A 9,897-nucleotide genomic window follows, 5' to 3' on the forward strand; every position below is an offset into this window, starting at 1 on the left:
ATAGACAGATCGTGTTTTTTTATCCATTCTGGCACTCTCTGTCTCTTTATTGGTGCATTTAGTTCATTTACATTCAGTGTAATCATAGATAGGTATGAATTTAGCACTGTCATTTTGATGTCTTTTTTTGTGTGTTGTTGAGTTTCTTTTTCTCACTTAATTTTTTGTGCTGAGTAGTTTATCTTTGTATATTGTCTTCTTCACATTTGTTGTTGTTCATTTTATTTCTGCTGAGTCTCTATTTTTTTCTTGTATTTTATTTTGATGTGTAGGATAGCTTGTCTCCTTTGTGGTTACCTTAATGTTTCCCCCCATTTTTCTAAATTTAAACCTAACTTTTATTTCTTTTTATTGCCTTGTCTTCCTCTCCTTATGAAAGTTCTATGACTACATTTCTTAGTCCCTCTTTATTGTTTTAATGTTGTCTTCTTTTCCATAATAGCGTCACTGTGTCCCTCCCTGTTTTGAGCATTTTTTTATCTTGATTTATTTTTGTGATTTCCCTATCTGGGTTGACATCTGATTGCTCTGTCCAAAAATATGGAACGCTTCATGAATTTGCATGTCATCCTTGCACAGGAGCCATGCTAATCTTCTCTGTATTGTTCCAATTTTAGTATATGTGCTGCCAAAGCAGGCAACTCTATTGGCTTAAATTTTGTTGAGTATTTTTGCATCCATATTCATGAGAGTTATTGGTCTGTAATTTTCTTTTGTCTTTTTTTTTTTTTTTTTTTTTGTGGTGTCTTTACCTGGTTTTGATACCAGGGTTATGCTGGCTTCAAAGAATGAATTTGGAAGTATCCCTTCCTTTTGTATGTCCTGAAATAGTTTTAGCAGGGCTGGTGGAAACTCTTCTCCAAATGCTTGTAGGAATTCTCCAGTGAAGCCACCTAGGTCATGGCTTTTTTGTTGTTGTTGTTGGGAGTTTTTTTTTTTTTTTTAATTACCTTTTCTTCTCTTGTTATGGGCTTGTTCAGATTTTTCACCTCTGTGGTAGTTTAGGTAAGTAGCATGTTTCTAGAAATTTGTCTGTTTCCTCTAGATTTTCAAATTTGTTGGAGTATAGTTTTTCATAGTACTCTGTTATGATCCTTTTTATTTCAGTTGGGTTTGTTGTAATGTCCACCATTTTGGTTCTTTTTTGAGTTATTTGTGTCCTCTCTTGTTTTTCTTTTGTCAGTTTGGCCAGTGCTTTGTCGCTTTTGTTGATCCTTTCATAGAACCAACTTTTGGTTTTGTTGATTCTATTGTTTTTCTATTCTCTATTTCATTTATTTCTGCTCTCATTTTGTCTCTTTTCTTCTGGTGGCTGTGGGCTTCTTTTAATATTTTCTTCCTATTTGTTTGAGTTGTATAGCTAATGTTTTGATTTTGTCCCTTCATTTTTGATGTGTGCATCCATTGCTATAAATTGACCTCTGAACACTGCCTTTTCTGTGTCCCAAAGGTTTGGGTATGATGTGTTTTCATTCTTGTTTGATTCTGGGAAATTTTTTATTCCATCTTTGATTTCTTCTGTTACCAAGTGGTTTTTAAGCAAGGTGTTATTTAGTTTCTATGCACTTGATTTTTTTCCTTGCTCTTCCTGTTATTAATTTCTGCTTTTATGGCGTTGTGATCAGAGAAGATGCTTTGTATTATCTCAGTGTTTTGGATTTTATTAAGGGTTACTTTGCAAGCCAAGACGTGGTCTATTCCAGAGAACATTTCATATGTGTTGGAAAAGAATGTGTACTTTGCTTCTATTGGGTGGAGTGTTCTATATATGTCTATGAGGTCAAGTTGGTTGATTGTGGACTTTAGATCTTCTGTAACTTTGCTGAGTTTCTTTCTAGATATTCTGTCCTTTACCGAGAATGGTGTGTTGAAGTCTCCTACTGTTATTGTGGAACTGTCAATTTCTCTTTTCAGTGCTGTTAGAGTTTATGTTTTTTGGAGCCTTGTCATTGGGTGCGTAGGTATTTATTATGGTTATGTTCTTATGGTGGCTTGTCCCTTTAATCGTTATATAATGTTGTTGCTTGTCTTTTATGGTGGATTTTGTTTTAACATCTATTTTATCTGAGATTGGCATTGCCACTCCTGCTCTTTTTTGGTTGTTGTTTGCTTCATATATTTTTTTCCATCGTTTGATTTTTAATATATTTATGTTTTGTTTCTAAGGTGTGTCTCTTGTAGACAGCATATCGATAGGTCCAGTGTTTTTTTTTTTTTTTTTTTTTATTCAATCCGTTCTGTCACTCTTTGTCTCTTTACGGGTGCATTTAAGCCATTTATGTTCAGTGTGATTATTGATAAAAAGGATAGGTGTGAGTTTATTGCTATCATTTTGTAGTTTTGTGTGTGTGTGTGTGTGGTGCTTACATTTTCTTTGTTCCTCTTACTTTTCTGTGCTGAATTCCTCTTGCTTGTGGAATTTTGTTTGTTTCTTTCTTTCATTTTTGTAGATTTTATATTTACTGAGGCTTTATGTTTTTCTTCTTTGTTCTGATGAGTAGGTTTGTTAACTTTCTTTGTGCTTACCTTGAAAGTTACCCCTGTCTTGCTAAGTTTAAACCAGTTTTTTTATTACTTGATAACACCTTGACTTCTCCATTTGAATGTTCTATACCTGCACAGTTTATTCCTTCTTTTATTGTTCTGACGTTGTTGTCATTTATACATTGACCTTCTGGTTCCCTGCTGTAAGTTTTTTAGTTTTGTTTTATCCTTGAGAGTTCATTATCTAGGTGGGCATCTGGCCGATGCTGTCTTATGTGCCAGATTCAGTTTGTTGTCTGATGTTGTTGGTTCTCTAACCAAAGGACTCCCTTTAATAATTCTTCTAAGTTTAGTTTTGTTTTTATATATTCTCTTAATTTCTGTTTACCTGGAAATCTCCTAATTTCAGCACCATATTTGAGTGAGTGTTTTGCAGGTTGTATTATTCTTGGTTGGCTGTTTTTTTCTTTCAAGGTTTTATATATCTCATTGCCTTCTTGCCTGCATGGTTCCTGCTGAGTAATCAGAGCTTCCCACCCAGTGCCCTCAAGTCGATTTTTTTCTGTTTGTATGTGACTTTTCATTTTTCTTAAGCTGCTCTCAGGATACTTCGGCTTTGGTTTTAGCAAGTGTGATTATGATATGATTTGGTGTTTTTCTTTTGGGGTCTATCCTATATGGGGTTTGTTGAGCTTCTTGGATGGTTGGCTTTTTGTCTTTCATGATATTGGGGAAGTTTTCTGTCGGCAAATCTTCAGCAATCCTCTCTGTGTTTTCCGTTTTCTCCCTGTTCTGAAACTCCGATCACGCGCAAATTTTTGCTTTGGATTATATCCCACATCATTCTCAGGGTTTCTTCTTTTTTTTTTTTTGGTTCTTTTCTCTGATTTTCCCTCAAATGAAGTGGTATCTGAGGATTTTTCTTCAATTTTTCTGATCCTGTCTTCCATTGTTTCAGATTTGCTCCTAAAACCTTCTATTTCACTGTCCATTTCTGAAATCTTGTTTGTCTTTTGGATATCTAATTGCTGTTTTTATATGATTTCTAGTTGTTTATTTATTTTAGCATTTTGTTCCTATAGTATTTTTCTGAATTCTTCCATTGTTTTGTCTTCCTTTTCCGTGATTTTTTCTGTATTTTCCATGATTTTGTTTATTTTTTACTTATTTTTATCTGCTTTTCTTTCATCTGCTGGGGAACCCTGAATATTAGAGTTTTTAATTCCTCATCAGGTAGTTCCTGTGCATTTTTTTCTAGCAGAAGGTCACCTGGTGTTTTATTTTGGTCACTTTATCTGGAGCAATCCTCTTTTTTTTTTCTTAATATGTTATTGTCTGCGCTGTCCAGGACATTCAGGCATTATTTTCTTCATTTATTGGTGTAGATTTGATTGTTTTGTCTTGCTTTTTTGTTTTATTTGGTTATGTCTGGGCAAGTGGTGTGGGTGCGTTTTCTTGCTTGTTCACCTGTGGACACGAAACTTCTCACCACCTTGTCCAGGTGGGCAGGGCCAGTCACTAAGCTATGGTGTAGCAGGGCAGGTCCAGTGGGGGTGGAGGGATGGGGATGGGCATTTTGCAGCACAAACTTGGGGGTGATGGGGCGGAGTTTGGGGGCTGTGCAGGTTTGAGTCTGGGGATCATGTCATTACCACTCAGGGGCATGGCACTTGGCATATGGTGCACATGGGCTGAAGGGAAAGGAGAGGATATGATGTGCAGAGTTAAGTGGGTGGGTGAAAGAAGAGAAAGAGGAGAGAGAAACAAAAGCAAGAATATAGCAAAATATGAAGTAAGAAAAAAAGTAAAATGGTGGTACAGTAGGATTCTGCAGGTGGGGGCAAGGCAGACCTGACAAGGCTGTGTGCTGGTGGCTCTCTAGCCAAACAGTGTGGATTGTCCTGCCAAAAACGGGTTTGGGTGGTGCACAGGGCTAGGTGGATGGGAAAAAGGAAAGAGGAAAAAAAGAGAAGAAACCAACAATCAAACAAATAACAACAAAAAGTTGTGGTGGGGGAGCCAGCCATTGGAGTGGGGTGGAATTGGGGTGGCAGTGAGCTGATGTCTCTCTCACCAGGTAGCATGGCACAGCCAGTCAAAAAGGGGTGGAAGCAGTGCAAGGCCTAGGCAGGAGGGAGAAGGGGAAAAATAAAGAAAAATAAAAAATACGGTGCTGAGGGAGCCAGCCTTGGGGGCGGCACAGGCCTGGGGAGCCCGTGTGCCAGTGGCTCTCCAGCTAAGCGGTATAGCACAGCCTGCCAAGAAGTTGGGTGTGGCGCACAGGTCTGAGTGAATGGAGAAAGGAAGGGAGAGAAAACAATAAATAAGTGGCACTGAGGGTGCTGGTTGGTGACAGTGGCGGAACCTCAGGCCTTGTGGTGACCCTCCAAACAAGCTGTGCATCAAGGCCCCTCCAGAAGGGGTGGGGATGGTGCATAGGGCTGGGTGAATGCGTGAAAGGAAAGGAAAGGAAGAAAAGGAGAGAGAGAGAGAAGAAACATAAAAGAAAAATAAAAAATCACAGCCTGTCAAGAAGGGGAGGGGGTGGCACACAGGGCTAGCTGGGCTGGAGAAAGGGAAGGAAGGAAGGAAAGGAGAGAGAGAGAGAAGCAACAAAACAATATCAAAAAACAAATACACAAATGGCGCTGAAGGGGCTGGCCAGTGGGGACAGGGTGGACCTTGGCAACTGTGATCTGGTGTCTCTCCAGCTAAGCAACCATGGCCTGTTGGAATGCAGTGGAGGTGGCGTAGAGGGATGAAGGGTGCAGGGTGGGAAAGCATGTACCTCTGGTTACCAGGTGCTCTGTCTCCTGTTGGGAGCAGGAGTTGCCTTCCCATACTCCCTGTATGAAGTCCTTGGTGGCTGAGGTCCAAGATGGCAAATTCGGGTGACAGTGAGCTGATATCTCTCTGGCTGAGCAACTGTGGCCTAGGAAAGTGGTAGAGGGCTCGTACAGGGAAGCAGGGTGGGGGGTGGGAAAGCATGTATCCCTGGTTACCAGGTGCTCTGTCTCCTGTTTGGAACTCCGTGAAGTTGCCTTCCCATACTCCTTGTTTGCATTCTTTGGTGACTGTAATCAAGGATGGTGAATCTAGCCACGTTAGCTGGCAGGGGTCCTCTGCTCTGTAGCTGTCCTCATTCTCTGTTCTCTGTCAGTTTCTTATTCCATTTGTTGCTTGATCAAGTACTTTATTCCTTCATTCGGTGCTTAGGGTTCCAGGACTGACGTTTCTATCTGTTTTACTTAGTTTTTCAGGTCTTTGCTGCAGAGGGACGGCATGGTGCTTCTGTCTATAGTGCCATGTTGGCTCCACCTCCAGGGGCATTTTTAATATCTGAAGAAAGAAGGACAAGCAATGGCAGAAAAGAAGCTTCTAAAAAGTACATACAGTATGATTCCATTTTTGTTTTTAAAGATTACATATATAGGAGTTGGGATTATGGTTGCTTTCCATTTTCTTTCATTTTGCACAAAAAGTCTTCTACAAAAAAAGAGAAAAAGTCTTTTGCATGGACAGTTTTTAAAGAAAAAAGTCAGAAAGCACCGTTGGTTAAATTAAATCAAATTTGCTTGAGAGTAGTCTCAGTCCAAGAACCCTCAATTGGAAGGGATCTTGCTCCCCTCCACTGGCAGAGCTGCCTTGATGGGGGAAGGTTGAACTACTGTATTTCCTGCCACCAGACCCCTTTCAAAGGGCTCGTGACCCCCGTTCCCATGCCTCTCCTTTTCCTCAGGGTCTCACTCTTCTCCCTTCTTGCTCATGACTGGCTGCCTCATCTTTTTGCCTTCCCATTTCCCTGACTTGTTCTGATATCCATCTTCAGTATGGGAGAAGAACTCCAGACTGTTTATTTCTTATTCTGGCTTCTTATGGACTGGCTGAGTGACCCTAGGTGAGCATTGATTTCTCTGTACCTCTGTTTCCTCAGGTATAAAATGGAGAAGGTCTGTGTTCTGAGGAAGTCCAGCCAAAGATTTGTTTTACATATTGGGCTTCCTTGGTAAGATTTGATTTGGGCAAAGAGTCTTAGGCTAAAAAGTGGTTTTAAACTACTGGGCTTCCTGAGCTGTAAGGCCCGGTCCCGCCCCTGCTCCCTGTTGCTGCCTGTAAGTCAGTGCTAGAGTAGGAATGTGGATTCCTTCAGAGTCTCTACTGCGTTCTGCTCATGGTCTGCATAACTGTTGCCCTCTGCCTTCCCTAACGTGAGCTCAAATTGTCAGCTGGCCAGACCAAGGTCCAGCTCTCAAGATCTCCTGACTTGCAGGCCAATGCTCTTTCTGCACAGCCAGCTCCTTCTGGGCTGCCTTCAGGGACCTGCCACAAGTTGATGGCCCTTCCCACCTGGCAGGCCTGGAGCTCAGGTTTCTGGCTCTGTTCCTCAGCCCATCCCCCCAGGTTATCATGGAAAGGTCACAGAAAAGAGGGGCAGAAGAGTGGTTGCTCTGCCTGAGCGAAGATGAGGGAACAATTGTGGGAAATGGACAATCCAGTCAGATCTCATCATCTTGGAGCAGGCTTATTGGGTGTATGTGGTAAATGGATGTAGCTGCTTTTTCCCACACCACACATAAGCAAAGGACCTTGCTCAGACCTTTTCTCCTTCCCTCACAAATCCCACCCCCTTGAATATACCACCACAGTCTCTCCTTGCTGCTGTCATTTACTAACTTCCCATTTACTCTGCTCATCCATTGACAATTTTAGCCCCTCCATCACTGCCTTTCTCTTCCCCAGTATTTGCTCATTAGTCTTGTGATTTCAACATCCATGTAAACAATCTTGCCAGCACATCGACCTCTCCATTCCTTGACTTTCTCACGTCAACCAGCCACCAATTCCCATGATCATAGTCTAGATCTTGTCATTACAACTCTACCCCCTCCATTATCTCAACTTTAAACATCCCTTCTCTAACCAGGAATTTCTATCTTCCCATATTGTTCCATCTAGAACCTCATGTTGAACAATTCCTCAACCCCATCAGTCCTACAATCATTGGTTGACCCTCGCCCTCCCTCATTTTCCTCATTACTCAGATCCAGTGCTGTGGTCCACCACTGTAACCACTCTTACAAACATCCTCAACTCCCTTGTCCCTCTTACTGGGTTCCCAAAATAGAAACCTTGGTTAACTCAACTCTCTTACCACTCTTATCTGCTCCCCAGCTAGCCATTGCTGCAGAAAGAGACAAAACCATGCCTACTAGTCCTGCTTTAAATTCACAACCACAAACCTCAAGTGGGCCCATAGATCCAGGCACCACCCTGCTAGAGTTCCGCCATTCAATCATCATCTACTCTCTTGGCGGGCCTGTCTCATACCTACTCCTTCTCAATCTTCTACTTGCTCACTCAGCCCCAGCCACACTAATCTTCTTGTACATGCCACACTCATTCCCACCTCACAGCCTCTGCATGTGCTATTCCCTTTGTCTAGAACTCTCCTCCAGGTCTCTGTGTGGTTCAGTGTCTCCCTTCACTTAGGTCCCTGCCCATGTCACCTCCTCAGAGAATCCTTTCCCAACCTCTCTGTCTGAAGTACTACCTCCACCACCATTCCCTACACTCATCTGTTTTATTTTTTTCTTCATAATATTCATCTCCACTGGAAATTATGTATGTATTTGTTTATGTGTGTACTGTCTCCTCATCTAGAATATAAACTCTCTGAGAGTAGGGCCTCTGTCTATCTTTATCACCTTTGTATCCTCAGCACCTGGATGCATATAGTGAATGACCAAATATATTGCCAATAAGTGAATGAATTAATAAACACTGCTTGTCTGAAGACAAGAAAACTATGTTTCTTTTTAATATAGTCTTTAAGTCAGCTTTATCAGAAACAGATTTTCCTTTCTCAATTAGTAGGTTTTTACTGTATTTATAAAGTTGAGATTATAAGTAGTTGTGTTCTCAGAGATTTATGATTTCATCTTCATTAACACCCCTCAAAATATTTGAGAGTTGAACAAATGACCTAATGTCCAACCACTGTACCTCTAAGAATTTACCTGATAAGGAACCCACCTCATATACATATTTTCTCTTTTACTGTGACTATAGCCCAGTGCTGTCGAGTGTGACTGTATCTATTTTTAATTCATTTATGGCTTCTGAGGTTTTTAAATGTGTGTGTGTGTGTGTTTTTCTTATTGTGGTAAAATATATATGTCTTAGTCATCCAGTGCTGCTATAACAGGAATACCACAAGTGGATGGTTTTAACAAAGAGAAATTTATTTCCTCACAGTAAAGTAGGCTAAAAGTCTAAATTCAGGGCCTCAGCTTCAGGGGAAGGCTTTCTCTCTCTGTTGGCTCTGGAGGAAGGTCCTTGTCCTCAATCTTCCCCTGTTCAAGGGGCTTCTCAGGCACAGTGACCCCGAGTCCAAAGGACAGGCTCCGCTCCTGGTGCTGCTTTCTTGGTGATATGAGGTCCCCCTGTCTCTCTGCTTGCTTCTTTTATAGCTCAAGAGATTGCTTCAAGACACAGTCCAATCTTGTAGACTGAGTCCTGTCTCACTAACACAACTGCTGCCCATCCTCCCTCCTCCCTCATTAACATCATAGGGGCAGGATTTACAAAATATAGATCCCACAATACCCGGAATCATGGCCCAGCCAAATTGATAAACACATTTTGGGGAGGACATAATTCAATCCATGACAATAGATAACAAAAATTTGCCATTTTAGCCATTTTTAAGTGTACACTTTAGTGACATTAATTACATTCACCATGTTGTGCAACCATCACCACTATCTATCTCTTAAATTTTTTCAACACCCCAAAAAGAAACTTGACACCCCTTAAGCAACAACTCTGCATTTCCCCCTTCCCCTCAGCTCCGGTAGCCACTAATTTGCTTATATATTTGCTTATTTTAGCTATTTCATATAAGTGGGGTCATAAAATATTTGTCCTTTTGTGTCTGACATTTCATTAAGCATAGTGTTTTTAAGGCTCGTCCATGTCGGGGCATGTATCGGGACTTCATTTCTCTTTTTGGCTGAATAATATTGCATTATATGTATAGACCACATTTTGTTTATCTATTCGTCTGTGATGGACACTTGGATTGTTTTCACATTTTAGCTATTGTGAATAATACTGCAATGAACATTGGTGTAGTAGTATCTGAGTTCCTGCTTTCAAGCCTTTTGGGTATATACGGTCTTAGAGAAGCAAAACCAGTGCAGTGTATAATTGTAGATATATATTTTTAAAAAACAAACCCATTGTCATTGAGTCGATTCCAACGCATAGCAACCCTATAGGAAAGAGTAGAACTGCCCCATAGGGTTTCCAAGGAGTAGCTGGTGGATTTGAACTGCCAGTATTTTGGTTAGCAGCTGAGCTCTTAACCACTGCACCACCAAGGCTCCATAAATATATACGTAGGGAGATTTA

General features: G+C 41.0%; 1 non-coding gene across 1 annotated transcript; it reads right to left on the reverse strand.

Moving 5' to 3' along the window:
* Nucleotides 1–534: 534 nt before the first annotated feature.
* On the reverse strand, nt 535–637 carry LOC126070768 (U6 spliceosomal RNA). Its single transcript, XR_007516289.1, has one exon. It is a non-coding gene; the product is annotated as a U6 spliceosomal RNA (small nuclear RNA).
* Nucleotides 638–9,897: the final 9,260 nt, after the last annotated feature.

This window comes from Elephas maximus, chromosome 2 (assembly GCF_024166365.1).
Source record: "Elephas maximus indicus isolate mEleMax1 chromosome 2, mEleMax1 primary haplotype, whole genome shotgun sequence".
Classification (NCBI taxonomy): Eukaryota; Metazoa; Chordata; class Mammalia; order Proboscidea; family Elephantidae; genus Elephas; species Elephas maximus.